Raw genomic sequence first — 16,004 nt, forward strand, 5'->3', positions numbered from 1 at the left:
TCCTCACTTCAGTAGACAGAAAAATCTTTTAAAAATATAAGTTCAGATGAGCCCACTCTTCTAATTTAAACCCTTCAGTGATTTCCAGTTTCACTCAAAATAAAGACTCATATCCTCACAGTGGCCCCCATTTCCTACAGTTCACCCTGATACCATGTTATTCTGTGCCTGTGATCTCATCTCCCACCATCCTGCCCCTTGTTGTTTCACTCCAGCCGCACCAAACACTTTTCTGTCTGCAGCCCACCAGGAATGCTCTCATCACAGGGCCTTTGCACTTGCTACACCCTCTGCCTGTAAAGCTCTTTCACTGTTGCCCCTCTGGATGTAGCTTTGCTTCTGCTTATTTATTCATTTAACACATGTGTCTCTCCATCACAGTTTAAGCTCCATGAAGTCAAGGACTTTCATCAGTTTAGTTTGCTGTTGTATCCCCCGCAGTAAGAATAGCAAAGCTATACAGGGGGCAGACCATATGTATGTGTTAGAATTAGTATACTTCTATTTCTTTTTCTTGTTCATTTCATTTGATTTTAAATGCAGTTAATTCTTTTGCCCCTGGACATATATTTTACTTTATGATGAACTGTGATGAACTGTGATAGAAATCACTAACTAGTTCTTTCAACACTTTTGAATGAGGCTACATTGTGACGCTTTTTCTGTTTCATATTTATCTTCACTGGAATCATTCTGTCTTTGTAGTTGTTTCATGCTTCTGGAATTAACATGGCTGTGTTAATGTGTTTTAACAAATCATAGTCACCCCCTGTCTTCTCAGCCCCAGATTTCTCATTTTTCCTGCTCATTCTTAGATATCTCTGCCAAGCCATCACAGGCTCCATCCTGCTTAGCTGACCAGAAGCTGTATCTAGTTTAGACAATTTCCACAGATCCTTTTCTATGTACAAATATTATTCCCTACTTTCACTTTAGGATTTGGGGGATTTTACCATGCCCCTTGGGACTTGATATCTCCCTCTCTTTCCTTTACCACCAATTCTGCCTGCCTTCCGGGAATTGAACATTATTTTATTACATAGTTTCTAATCCTGCTTGATTATCTGAGACAATCCCCTGTGTGAGTGAAGCCATGCCCCCACCACAACTGCAACAAAGAGCAATGTGCCAGCCTCTGTATATGCTTTTAAAGAATGGATGCAAATATGGTTCTTCCAGCTGAATTATATAGTTTTGTCTTTTTGCTTAAAGAGTTTCACTGGGATTTTGTTAATATTAGTGCACTTTATAAATTGAGGGGACTTACTGACATTTTTTCAAATAAAAACATTTTATTTCTTATTCAAATTTTCCTGTAAATACTGAAGTTTGTGTTCTCTGCTCAGTTGCTCAGCCATGTATGAATGACACTTTGGGACCCCCTGGACTGTAACCCACCAGGCTGCTCTGCCCATGGGATTTCCCAAGAAAGCATACCGGAGCAGTATACTTGCCATTTTCTTCTCTGGGGGATCTTCCTGACCCAGGGATGGAACCTTCATCTTCTAAATTGGCAGGAGGATTCTTCCACTTGCGATACCTGGAAAGCCCCCACCAAAGTATAATTGGTATGTATCTCCTAAAGGGTTCAGTTCAGTTCAGTTCAGTCTCTCAGTCATGTCTGATTCTTTGTGACCCCAAGGACTGCAGCACCCCAGGCTTCCCTGTCCATCACCAATGCCTGGGGCCCATTCAAACTCACGTCCATTGAGTCGGTGATACCATCCAACCATGTCATCCTCTGTCGTCCCCTTATCCTCCCACCTTCAATCTTTCCCAGCATCAGGGTCTTTTCAAATGAGTTGGTTCTTTGCATTAGGTGGCCAAAGTATTGGAGCTTCAGCTTCAGCATCAATCCTTCCAATGAATATTCAGGACTGTTTTCTTTAGGATGGACTGGTTGGATCTCCTTGTAGTCTAAGGGACCCTCAAGAGTTTTCTCCAACACCACAGTTCAGAAGCATCAATTCTTTGGGGAACAGCTTTCTTTATAGTCCAGTTCTCATATCTATACATGACTACTGGAAAAACCATAGCTTTGACTAGACGAAACTTTGTTGGCAAAATAATGTTTCTGCTTTTTAATATGCGGTCTAGGTTAGTAATAGCTTTTATTTCAAGGAGCAAGTGTCTTTGAATTTCATGGCTGCAGTCACCATATGCAGTGATTTTGGAACCCCCCAAAATAAAGTCTCTCACTGTTTCCATTGTTTCCCCACGTGTTTGCCATGAAGTGATGGGACTGGATGCCATGATCTTAGCTTTCTAAATGTTGAGCTTTAAGCCAACTTTTTCACTCTTCTCTTTCACTTTCATCAAGAGACTCTTTAGTTTTTCTTCACTTTCTGCCATAATGGTGGTGTCATCTGCATATCTCAGGTTATTGATATTTCTCCTGGCAGTCTTGATTCTGGCTTGTGCTTCATCCAGCCTGGCATTTTGCATGATGTACTCTGCATATAAGTTAAATAAACAGGGTGACAATATACAGCCTTGATGTATGCCTTTCCTGATTTGGAACCAGTCTGTTGTTCCATGTCCAATTCTAACTGTTGCTTCTTGACCTGCATACAGATTTCTCAGGAGGGAGTTCAAGTGGCCTGGTATTCCCATCTCTTGAAGAGATTCCCATAGTTTGTTGTGATTCACACAACCAAAGGCTTTGGCATAGTCAATAAAACAAAAATAGATGTTTTTCTGGAACTCTCTTACTTTTTCAATGATCCAGCAGATGTTGGCAATTTGATCACTGGTTCCTCTGCCTTTTCTAAATCCAGCTTGAACATCTAGAAGTTCTCAGTTCATGTACTGTTGAAGCCTGGCTGGAAGAATATTGAACATTACTTTGCTAGCATGTGAGATGAGTGCAACTGTACAGTAGTTTGAACATTCTTTGGCATTGCCTTTCTTTGGGATTGGAATGAAAACTGACCTTTTCCAGTCCTGTGGCCACTGCTTAGTTTTCCAGGTTTGCTGGCATATTGAGTGCAGCATCATCTTTTAGAATTTGAAATAGCTCAACTGGAATTCCATCACCCCCAATATCTTTGTTTGTAGTGATGCTTCCTAAGGCCCACTTGACTTTGCATTATACAGTGTCTGGCTCTAGGTGAGTGATCACACCATCATGGTTATCTGGGTCATGAAGATCTTTGTTGTATAGTTCTTCTGTGTATTCTTGCCACCTCTTAATATCTTCTGCTTCTGTTAGGCCCATAACATTTCTGTCCTTTATTGTGCCCATCTTTGCATGAAATGTTCCCTTGGTATCTTTCATTTTCTTGAAGAGATCTCTAGTCTTTCCCATTCTATTGTTTTCCTCTATTTCTTTGCACTGATCACTGAGGAAAGGTTTCTTATCTCTCCTTGCTATTCTTTGGAACTCTACATTCAGATGGAGATATCTTTCCTTTTCTCCTTTGCCTTTAGGTTCTCTTCTTTTCTCAGCTATTTGTAAGGCCTGGTCAGACAACAATTTCTTTTTGCATTTCTTTTTCTTGGGGATGGTCTTGATCACTGCTTCCTGCACAGTGTCACGAACCTCTATCCAAAGTTCTTCAGGCACTCTGTCTATCAGATCTAATACCTTGAATCTATTTATCAGTTCCACTGTTTAATCATAAGGGATTTAATTTAGGTCATACCTGAATGGTCGAGTGGTTTTCCCTACTTTCTTAAAGTCTGATTTGGCAATAAGGAGTTCATGATCTAGGCCACAGTCAGGTCCCAGTCTTGTTTTTGCTGACTGTATAGAGCTTCTCCATCTTTGGCTGCAAAGAATATAATCAGTCTGATTTCAGTATTGACCATCTGGTGATTTTTATGTGTAGAGTCTTCTTTTATGATGTTGGAAGAGGGTGTTTGCTATGATCAGTGAGTTATCTTAGCAAAACTCTGTTAGCCTTTGACCTGCTTCGATTTGTATTCCAAGGCCAAATGTGCCTGTTACTCCAGGTAGCTCTTGACTTCCTACATTTGCATTTCAGTCCCCTATAATGAAGAAGACATCTTTTTTGGGTGTTAGTTCTAGAAGTTCTTGTAGGTTTTCATAAAACCATTGAACTTCAGCTTCTTCAGCATTACTGATTGGGGCATAGGCTTGGATTACTGTGATATTGAATGGTTTGCCTTGGAAATGAGCAGAGATCATTCTGTCTTTTTTGAGATTGGACCCAAGTACTGCATTTTGTACTATTTGCTGACTATGATGGCTATTCCATTTCTTTTAAGGGATTCTTGCCCACAGTAGTAGATATAATGGTCTTCGGGGTTGAATTCACCCATTCCAGTCCATTTTAGTTCGCTGATTCCTAAAATGTTGACATTTACTCTTGCCATCCTTGTTTGAGCACTTCTAATTTGCCTTGATTCATGGACCTAACATTCCAGGATCCTACTCAATATTGCTCTTTACAGTATCAGACTTTCTTTTCTTTCTTTCTTTTTTTTTTTTTTTACTCATCTTATCTTTATTTTTTTTTTTTCATTTATTTTTATTAGTTGGAGGCTAATTACTTTACAATATTGCAGACTTTATTTTCATCACCAGTCACATCCACAACTGGGTGTTGTTTTTGCTTTGGCTCCTTCTCTTCATTCATTCTCCACTTTTCTCCACAGGCACCTACCAACCTGAGCAGTTCATCTTTCAGTGTCATACATTTTTGCCTTTTCACACTGTTCCTGGGGTTCTCAAGGCAAGAATACTGAAGTGGTTTGCCATCCCCTTCTCCAGTGGACCACGTTTTGTCAGAACCCTCCGCCATGACCTGTCAGTCTTGGGTGGCCCTACCTGGTGTGGTTCATAGTTTCATTGAGTTAGACAAGGCTGTGGTCCATGTGATCAGTTTGGTTAGTTGTCTGTCATTGTGGTTTTCATTCTGTCTGCCCTCTGATGGAGGATAAGAGGCTTATGGAAGCTTCCTGATGGGAGAGACTGACTGAGGGGGAAACTGGGTCTTGTTCTGATGGGCAGGGCCATGTTCAGTAAATCTTTAATCCAATTTTCTGTTGATGGGCAGGGCTGTGTTCCTTCCCTGTTGCTTGACCTGAGGCCAAACTCTGTGGAGGTAATGAAGATAATGGTGACCTCCTTCAAAAGGTCTCATGCTGCATTCTGTGCCCTGACCCTGCAGCAGGCCACCTCTGACCCAGGCCTCTTCCGGAGACTCCTGGACACTCAGGGGCATGTCTGGGTCAGTTTCTTGTGGGGTCACTGCTCCTTCTCCTGGGTTGTGGTGTGCACAAGGTTTGGTTTGTGTCCTCCAAGAGTCTGTTTTCCCCAGTCCTGTGTAAGCTCTGGTCGTTCTATGGTGGGGTTAATGGCGACCTTCTCCAAGAGGGCTTCTGCCAAACCCAGGTCTGTTGCACTCAGAGCCCCAGCCCTGTGGCCAGCCACTTCTGACCCATACATCCACGGGAGACACTCAGACACAGTTCTGGCTGTTTCTGTGGGTTGAGCATGCATTTTGTGCCCTTCCCAGGTTGGAGCAACTCCTTAAGGGTAAGACTGGTTATTTTCATATTCATTGCTGTTGTGAATAAGAATTTTTTTCACTGTTTATGAGTAATATATGAGACAGTATGTTCTCTGTTTGGGGGATTTTTGAGGGAGGGAGTAAACTTGTTTGACATCTGGGCATCTTTTGAAATTATTCTTTTTATAAAAGCATGTTAAACTGATTTTCAGAATTATAGTGCATGTAATAATTTTGTCTGGCTATTTATGTGTTTATTCATGTTGGATATATATAAAGAACTTCGTAACAAAGAACTGAGGAACAAAGAATTCTCACAAAAAGAATAATAGAATCTTGTTGATGTCTCATAGAAACAAGAACCTTTTAATAATGTGTATCTAAAATTTTATGAGCTCTTTGTGAATGTTTGTCTGTTGGTCTAAATTGTCAGACCTTCACATATTACCCATGTTCTCTGTCACTGCCTCAAACATCACATACTGTACCTACATACATTGAATATTTACATTAGAAAGTTAAATGATTTAATAGAAATAGACCAGGAATATAACTAGATTTTCACATTAAGGTTGCATTTTCTCCTATCATTGTGTCAAGACATATTGGTGGAAATAGTCCAATGTGCCGCTTTTTTGTGGAAAGCTTGGCTGCACATTCTGAGTAAGGGAAGCCTCAAGATGCTTTGAGCTAGCCCTGAAGAGGTAGAACTGGTGTGAATCTCCTGCTCCAGAATCAAGGAGTTGCATACCCTTTTCAGACACTCAACATGGAAGTATTAAATGTTTGTGATAGAAGAATAGCCTATCTCACAAGTTTATACCTTCTTTCTCTCTTTTTAAAATTGAAATATAGTTGATTTACAATATTCTATTAGTCTCAGGAGTACAGCATAGGATTCAGTATTTTGTAGGTTATATTCCATGATAGGTTTTTACAAGATAATGGCTATAATTCCCTACCCTGTACAGTATCCTTGATGCTTATCTCTTATACATAGTAGCTTATATAGGTTAATTATGGTGGGGTTAATCCTTAATTTTTCTCTCCCACTTCCCTCTAACCTTTGGTTACCATAACTATGCTTTTCATTTCCATGAATTTGTTTCTGTTCTACATATGCATTTGTTTATATTACTTTTACAGATTCCACACATAAGTAATGTGCATTATTTGTCATACTCTGTTTGACATTTCAATAAGCCTAGTACCGTCTAGGTCCATCCATGTTGCTTCAAATGACAGTATTTAATTCCTTTTTATGGCTGAGTAATATTCCATTGTGGGCTTCCCTGGTTGTTCTGCAGTAAAAGAACCCACATAAATGCAGGAGATGTTGGCTTGATACCTGGGTCAGTATCAAGGTATCTGGATACCTTGATACCTAACTCCAATATTATTGCCTGGAAAATCCCACAGATAAAGGAGCCTGGCAGGCTACAGTCCATGGAGTTGCAAAAGAGTCAGATGCCACTTGAATAAGCAACAACAACAATATTTCATAATATATACATCTTCTTAATCCGATTGTCTGTTGATGGATTGCTTCCATGAAAACTATTGTAAATATTGTATGCTATGAACACTGGGATAAAAGTATCTTTTCAGATTAGTGTTTTCATCTTTTCCATATGTATACCCAAGAATAGAATTGCTATATCACATGGTAGTTCAAATTTTAGTTTTATGAGTTAATGCTATAGTGTTTTCCTCAGTGATTGCACCAATTTACATTCCCATCAACAGTGTATAAGGGTTTCATTTTCTCCATATCCTCTCCAACATCTTTTATTTGCAGATTTTTTGATGACAGCTATTCTGACCTGTGGGAGATGATATCATATTGTTGTTTTGACTTGAATTTCTCTAATAATTTGTGATACTAAGCATTTTTTCTTGTACTTGTTAGTCATTTATATGCCTTCTTTGGGAAATGTCTATTCAGGTCTTCCGCCAATTTTTTGACAGGGTTGTTTGGTCTCTTTGATATTGAGTTGTATGAGCTGTTTGTTTATTTTGGGCATTAACTCCTTGTCAGTCATGGTCATATCATTTGCCTATTTTATCCTATTCAGTAGGTTATCTTTTCATTTTGTCAATGGCTTCCTTTGCTATGCGAAAGCCTTTAAGCTTAATTAGGTCCATTTTGTTTATTTTTGCTTCTATTTCCTTAGCCTTAGGTGACTGATCCAAAAAATAGTGCCATGATTTATTTCAAGGTTTTCAGTTCCTGTTTTCACATTTAGGTCTTTAAACCATTTTGAGGTGCTTTTTTTTTTTTTTTTTTAATATAATGTGGAGGAATGTCTTGATCTCACTGTTTTACATCTGGCTGTCCACATGCCTTTTCTCTTAGCCTTTCTCTATTGGAGAAAGACTGTTACTGTCCAAGACAAACTCGTAACCAGAATACCCTAAATAGAAACAGAGCTACCTAAGATCTAGCTCACCAGGATAACACTGGGTTTCCTCTTTAACAGTGAATACAATTCTAAGAGCCTGGTTTGCTAACTAGGGGGAAAAGGGTTTAAATAAGGATCCATCAGGACACTTTTACAGGGAACATTCCTGAAGCACATGCACACACACACTTATACACACATACACTCATCCATACACATATTGGTAATTCTGCTTTTGTTAGACTAGGAAAATCACATTCTTTAAACATGCAACACTTGATGATGGAGCCAGATGTCAAAAAGCATGTGGAGTTGGAGAAGGACAGACTCTTAAGACTGAAGATTTGCCATGGAAAATCTAAATACAGATCAAGGAATTTTTAAGTAAAAGTTTTAACAGCCTATTGTTTGTAGTCTATTTCAGAGACAAGATATTTTATATACTGTGAAAAGTCATTCTTCTCAGAGTAATACTGAATATAAAAAGTATTTTTCATCACTGCTTTATTAACAGTAATCAACTGACTATGCTGGCTTTCGTATTGTCAGGTTGAACATACACACAATTCAAGCCTTTTCCCAGTTCTGAGAGTGTTCAGTTCAGTTCAGTTCAGTCACTCAATTGTGTCCAACTCTTTGCAACCCCATGGTCTGTAGCACACCAGGCTTCCCTGTCCATCACCAACTCCTGGTGCCTACTCAAACTCATGTCCATTGAGTCAGTGATGCCATCCAACCATCTCATCCTCTGTCATCCCCCTCTCCTCCCACCTTCAATCTTTCCCAGCATCAAGGTCTTTTCAAATCAGTCAGCTCTTCACACCAGGTGGCCAAAGTATTGGAGTTTCAGCTTCAGCATCAATCCTTCCAATGAATATTCAGGACTGATTTCCTTTAGGATAGACTGGTTTGATGTCCTTGTAGTCCAAGGGACTCTCAAGAGTCTTCTCCAACACCACAGTTCAAAAGCATCAATTCTTTGGCACTCAGCTTTCTTTATAGTCCAATTCTTACATCCATACATGACTACTGGAAAAAACCATAGCTTTGACTAGACAATCATTTGTTGGCAAAGTAACGTCTCAGCTTCTTAATAGGCAGTCTAGGTTGGTTATAGTTTTTCTTCCAAGGAGCAAGCTTCTTTTAATTTCATGGCTGCAGTCACCATCTGTGGTGATTTTGGAGCCCCGAAAAATAAAGTCTCTCATTGTTTCCGTTGTTTCCCCATCCATTTGCCATGAAGTGATGGGACCAGATGACAAGATCTTAGCCCATTTTCTCCAGCATCTAACTAACATCACACACTTTTCTCCAACATCTAACTAACATCACACACTGAGGCTGACACCTTTGCTAATTTTACTTCAGATTCTCTACTCATATAAAAGTATTTTATTTTATATCCCTGAGTATAATTTGGGTTTGGGGAAAACATGGAGGTTTATAAGGGTTATGCATAAAGGAAAAAGCTTATTAATATACACACTGTAGCATTTTAAGGAAAGTTTTCCAAAAATTACAGCATGATGATAAGCTGACACATTGTTTTGTCTAAATAAATCCATGTGTTGTAGCTCTGATTCTAGGACATCTTCCAAAGCTATAGACCTTTGGTGTTGCCCTTGTTGCATGCATGTGCACTGCTGAGCCAGCAGGCTATGCTGCTTTGACTCAAAGAGTGGTCCATATCCAGGCATTAAGTCACTACACCGGACACGCACCACTGGAACGCTGTGACCTACATACATTGTATGTGGTTTACATTTTCAGTAACTGGGAGGCAATTTAATTGTCTGACTCAATTACAGTAAGTGAGAGCCAGCCTGCCAACTCTTCAGTCACCTCCCTGAAAACGGACCCCTGGAAGTCAGGCCAGATTCTCAAAGGAGGAGCTGGGTCAGCAAAGCTGCCGATGAAGCCTGTGACTTCCAGTCTGTATCTTGAGAGAGCTGCTGCTTTTCCCTGATCCTCTATTTCCAGCTCTGGCTCTCAGACACTGGTCAAACTCTAGGATCAACAGTACAATTGAGTTTGACTCTAGCAGAATGAGAATCCTATTTTGGGCAACTGTTTCTTAGAGTAAAGCCAAAAGAAATATTGCCCAGTAGGAGGAACCATAATAAAGCTGGGTTTTGATTAAGTTGGAAAGTGTGTATTTTCCAAGTGGCACTGATACTCTTGGAATTCAGTATTAGTCTTAATCTCCACTGGAAAGGGGTGGTTTGGACCCTTGACACTAGACTAGCCCATGTCCTCAGTGGTCAACTGCCTAAAGATTGGTTTGTCGAGGGACTCCTTCAAGCTGCCAAAACTGGCTTCTGACCAGATGGTGCAGAGTTCACTTAGCCAGAGAACTACTATTTAGTGAGAAACAACCCAAGTATCTACTGAGAAACAACTAGTCTAACTTTCAGCTCCTCATGAAACAAAGGGAATCTGTCCACATCTCTTTCTTGGAATGCACTAAGCAGTAGGCATTTAATTTGATGTCTTCCCCTCTTTGACAACTATGTTAAATGATAGCAGAGATACTTCTTGGAAATGCTGATCAGGCCTGACATCTACTCGGAGGGAGTCCTAGAGAAATGCAAATAAAATTCTAGTAAAAAAAGGAAATCAAAACCTCAGTGAGAGGAGATCCTTTTCTATCCATCAGCCCTGAGAACAAGTAATTTTGCAGTATTTATAGTAACTATGGAAATTCCTGCAACTTGATAATAAGCAGGTAGGCCACTGACACTTGTTAAAGATACTAATAATTATGATGGAAACTTGCTCCTGTTTCTCTCATGTGCTGAATATATTCAAAGGCAGGGCCCTGTATGGGGCAGATGAGAAGGTCATGAGAGAACAATCTGACCTGAGGCCAGTGTTTTTTGTTTCCATTTTTAAATTTTATTTTATTTTTTATTGTAGTAAAAGACACATAACATAAAATTTACCACCCTAACTATTTTTAAGCATACAGGTCAGTAGTACTAAGTACATTCACATTATTGTACAACCAATCTCCAAAAGTTTTTTCATCTTGAAAAACTGAAACTCTATACTCATTAGAAAACAATGCCTTGCTATTGTCTTTCAAATCAATATTATATCTCCTAAAGTATCATCAGTGAGTACAAAACAGATTTTTTTTTTTTAACCCATAAGGTCTGTATGGGCTTTCCAGGTGGCACTAGTGGTAAAGAATCCACCTGCAATGCAGGCGACGTAACAGATAAGAGTTCAGTCCCAGGGTTGGGGAGATCCTCTGGAGGAAAGCTTGGCAACGCACTCCAGTATTCATGCCTGGAAAATCCCTGGGACAGAGGAGCCTGGTGGTCTACAGGTCACAAAGTTGCAAACAGTCAGACATGACTGAGGCAACAGCACACATGTACGCAAGGTCCGTATAGGTGCAGTAAAATAACTTTTTCTACTAATATGAACTTCAAATTATTTAAAGAGGCTAAAATACTTATAGTCCAAGCAGTGTATATTTTTGTTTATACACTATCAATGGCTTTAGAGTCAATGGCTGTATTTGAAAAATTGGTGGGTCAGGAATTATCATAATTTAGGTTTCACGACATTATGTCTATCTAAAACATATAGAGAGGATGCAGTAAAATATAATAAGTTTGTAAAGCAGGTATACCATTACCCATCACCACCAAATGGTTGAAAGCTGTTCTACTTTATAAGGAGAGTATTAATCAATGCTACTGGCTCTATCACAGTCTTCACTTCTCTTTCCAAAGAGAATATATTTTCAATAATATTCCAGAATTTGGTAACAATTCATTAGCATTAATAATATTTTGTTTTGAAAATTTTATACCTTGAAAGCTGTTCTTCAAATCAAAGGGTTTATACAGTTTTGAGGGGAGAATGGTAAGGAGTGAGGAAATATTATTGAGTGTAGCAGTGCTGGATTTGGGGTCACTACAGATGAACCTGGGTTTGAATCCAAGCTCTGGTATTTTATTACCATTGTCTATACCTTTCCTTTTCTACTCCTCAGTTTCCTCATCTATTAAATGGGTGGGGAAAAGATTAATGAAATATTACTCTCTGCTCTCAGCCAGGGATGTAGGAAGCAATTAACAAAAGTTACCAATTATGACTATCTTTAAAATAAACAAATCAGCATTTACACATGCACATTTGTCCTTTGCCCAACCATCACTACTAGGATCTCCATGTACTTCTTTAGCATAAGGGCCTGTAACATTCTTAGATGCAATTAACATCATACCAAGTAGGTGAAATAAAGCACCATCCCTAGAATGTGGTTTCCAGGTTCCTTAAAAACCCCTCCTCACATGTTAAGGGCTCACAGTCCAAATACTATCAGTTTCATTTTGTCTAATTTCATTTAATAGTATGTTTAAATTTAAGTCAGTCCTCCCCTTCTCTCTCTCTCTTCTTCTTTTCTCTCTCCCTTACTTTCTCTCTTCCCATATCTGGGATGTCTCAGCAGGCTTCTCTGAGTCACTGTAAATGGTAGGAAGCTGGCACCAGCTCTGCAGGGCCAAGAGTCACTGAGCAGGCCTGCAAAAGTTGGCGCTCCCATCTACCAGTCATTCTTTAACATTAAGATGAAAAATCTTTTTGGAGGAATATACTTTAAACTCTAGGGGGTATCAATATGTTTTTATTTTCTTCATTATTCGTGTGTTTCCTTTTTTTTTTTTTTTTTTTTTTTTTGCAATGAACATGTATCACTTTCACAATCAGGAAAAAAAAAACAGTGTTTAAGAAAATTAATGAAAGAAATTGATAGCATGATTCAGAGAGTGTAAATTCAAGCCAGGAATCATTTGTTACCTTTCTGCTTCTTACCACAATTCCTAAGGATTTAGAGCATATGACAAACTGGGTTATGTATTTTATTGTTCTATTTCTGAGTTTCCTGGGGGGTAAAAAATTCTATGAAGTACACTGAAACATAACATATCTTTTTCCTTCCTGGGATTTGTAGAGCTTGTAAATTAGATCACAAATGTAAAAATTATTTGCTATCTTTATCTGCCTTTTGGATTCAGAGGTTTCCTCCCGCATCAACCTTTTCCTTCTCAGCATATGACATTTCTAGAATGTTACATGCTTAACACTTCATCTTCAGGATACCAGATCAACTTCTCATGTTCACATGGGAGTACTTTTCATTAGAATGGCACATCAATTTACACAATGAATAACAGAAAGTACCAAAAGGACTTTCTGAAGGTAACATGCAAAAATGGAATTTATAAATATATATTTAGAAATAAACTTAAGGTAGCATTTTCTCTGGTACAAGAACAAATTTTTCTCCCTTAAAAATTTCTAAATTCATGACTATTCATTTGAAGAAACTGTGGCAGTACAGTTATAACTTTTCCCAGGCAGGAAAAAAGAAATTGCATACATCAGTTGTTCCATATGCCTGCTTTATGTCAAAGTCTTTAACATTTTATTGACTCAGTCTGGTTGTATGTCTCAGGAAACACATCAGCTTATGACACACACATTCAATCCTTGAATCCATTTTCTCATAGTGCTTTTATTGGCTTTTCTCTGTGAGGCAAGAACATTAAAGCTTTCATAAGCCTGGCATTAAAGACAATGAGGATACTATCAGTAAACATGGGAGCCGTTTCATCACGCAGGCTTAGAAATAAAGGAGCATATTTTACAGACTCAGAAAACTCTTTTGAAGTTAGCACTTTTATAATTTGTGACTGAGCCACTGTGGGATTTCTGGGTAAAGGGGTTTCCATGATCCCTTCTCTGGGAATCCTGGAAGCACAGAGTCTCGCCATGTGCTCCTGGCCAGCTCCGACTGTCTCAGCCTCCTGCACCACTTCCTCCCCAGAGAGGTTCCTTACTCCAAGCTGATTCTGCCTGAAGAGTCCGAGTCTGTTACCACGCTTGTTGGAGTCCTTCTTCCCATGTGGCAAGTTTATTTCCAAGTTATTTACAAGGAAAGAGAAAACTAATGAATAGCATTACTCATAGATTTGAGTAGCAACTTTCAGCTCAATTTCTACAAATTTGGAAAAGAAATGGAATGGAATGGAGGTTTGCAGTAGGAAAACTTTGATGAGTGGCTTTTGGAGTAAGCGGGAAAGAGTCTGTCCTCTTTACAGAGACTTTCCAAATCCACAGAGGCACATATTGAATATATTATGGGCCATATTCTCATCCTTTTCCTTTCTTTTGATATGTAAGAGGATACTTTTCCTTCCTTTGAGTCTGAATCCTTTAACATACTGATGGTTCATTCTTTGGCCGCTCATGAACATAAAAACTGGTTCTCCTCCTGCTGCTTTTCCAGAGAAAGTCTCTTTAATCTTACCCTATATGTGATGTACTCCAGTACTCTTGCCTGGAAAATTCCATGGACTGAGGAGCCCTGTAGGCTACAGTCTATGGGGTCGCAAAGAGTCAGACACGACTGAGTGACTTGACTTTACTTTTACTTATATGTGATGTGCCATCATGTTGATCTTCCCCTGTAGACAGGATACCACACACTGTCAGAAACTATCTGGAGAACTTCCAGAAGAGAGCAATCAATTCTTAAGAAAATGCAAAGTTAAATAAAATGATGAAATTTTTCTCATATATATTTGTATTTTTATTCATATATATGTTAAATTTATCTAATATAGTAAAATGCCGTGATGATTTGTCACATGTCATTAATTTATATGCTAAGCGTGCATGCTCAGTCACTTCAGTTGTGTCTGACTCTTTGCGACCCCATGGACTGTAGCCTACCAGACTCCTCTCTCCATGGGGATTCTCCAGGCAAGAATACTGGAGTGGCTTGCCATTCCCTCCTCCAGGGAATATTCCCATTCCAGGAATGGAAACTGCATCTCTTATATCTCCTGGCAGGAGGGTTCTTTACCACTAGCACTGCCTGGGAAGCGCAACACGTAATTATTCTCTGTCAGCTACTTGCATAAAGATTTTTTTCTAGAATGTATCATATTATATTACAACACTCTTGGACATGCCTTTCTGAATAAATTGAGATTATCCCCAAAGCAAAGCCCAGGCTTAGTCTTCCTTGGTTTAGAAGTACTTACATGATGCTTGGTAAAGAGTAGACAGTGAAATGCAGTGTTTGAGTAAATGAAAAACAGGCAGATAGATAATTGGCTGCATGGACAGTCAGACACATATATTTGATATTATAACCTTGTCTGTAAAACAAATGTAGGCAGATTTACTAGATTTTTCCTAGAGAGCTCTTTAGGCTTAGACATGATATAAATAGATATAAATAGAATGATGATGTAATACTGTACAACAGGATTCCACAACAGCTGTGATGCAGACAGTTAGGCAAGGTAATGTTTTGTTGTAGGTGCTGTCCTGTGAATTGTGGTGCCCCCTTATAATAAATTTCCTATATATCATTAATTCTGCCTTTGACTTCTGTTCTGTGGTCTGTTGAGCCATTCCTATGTTATTATCTTAAAGACTTTTTCTTTCTGTCTCTGTCTCTTTCTCTCTCTGTGTCTTGCTTTCTTCTTTTCTTTCAATGAGTTTTAAAGAAAAACTATTTTTAGTTATTTTTCTTCCAGTTTTATTGAGGTATAATTGACATACAACACTGTATACATTTAAGGAGAAAGCATAATGATTTGATTCATATTCAGTATGAAATAACCTCAATAAGTCTGATGAACATCTCATCTCATATAGATACAAAATTTTAAAAAAAGTTTAAAAATTTTCCCTTGTGATAAGATCATGTAGGATTTACTCTTTTAAAAACTTTCCTACATAACATCAAGCAGTGTTAATTACATTAATCATGCCTTACATTACATCCCTGGTACTTGTTTATCTTATAACCAGAAGTTTATGCCTTTTGATCACCATACAATATTCTCTCCCCCAACTAACCACCTCTGGTAACCAGAAATTCCATCTCTTTTACCATGAGCTTGTTTTTGTCCATTTTTTTAAAGAAAAAAATGACCTTCATTTTAGTTCCTGAGGCATAACATAGTTGAGGCTTCCCTGGTGGTTCAGATTATAAAGAATCTGCCTGCAATGCAGGAGAGTTGGGTTCGATTCATGGGTTGGGAAGATCCCCTGGAGAAGGGAAGGGCTACCCACATCAGTATTCTTGCCTAGA

The sequence above is a fragment of the Dama dama genome, chromosome 28 (genome assembly GCF_033118175.1).
Source record: "Dama dama isolate Ldn47 chromosome 28, ASM3311817v1, whole genome shotgun sequence".
In the NCBI taxonomy this organism is placed as follows: domain Eukaryota; kingdom Metazoa; phylum Chordata; class Mammalia; order Artiodactyla; family Cervidae; genus Dama; species Dama dama.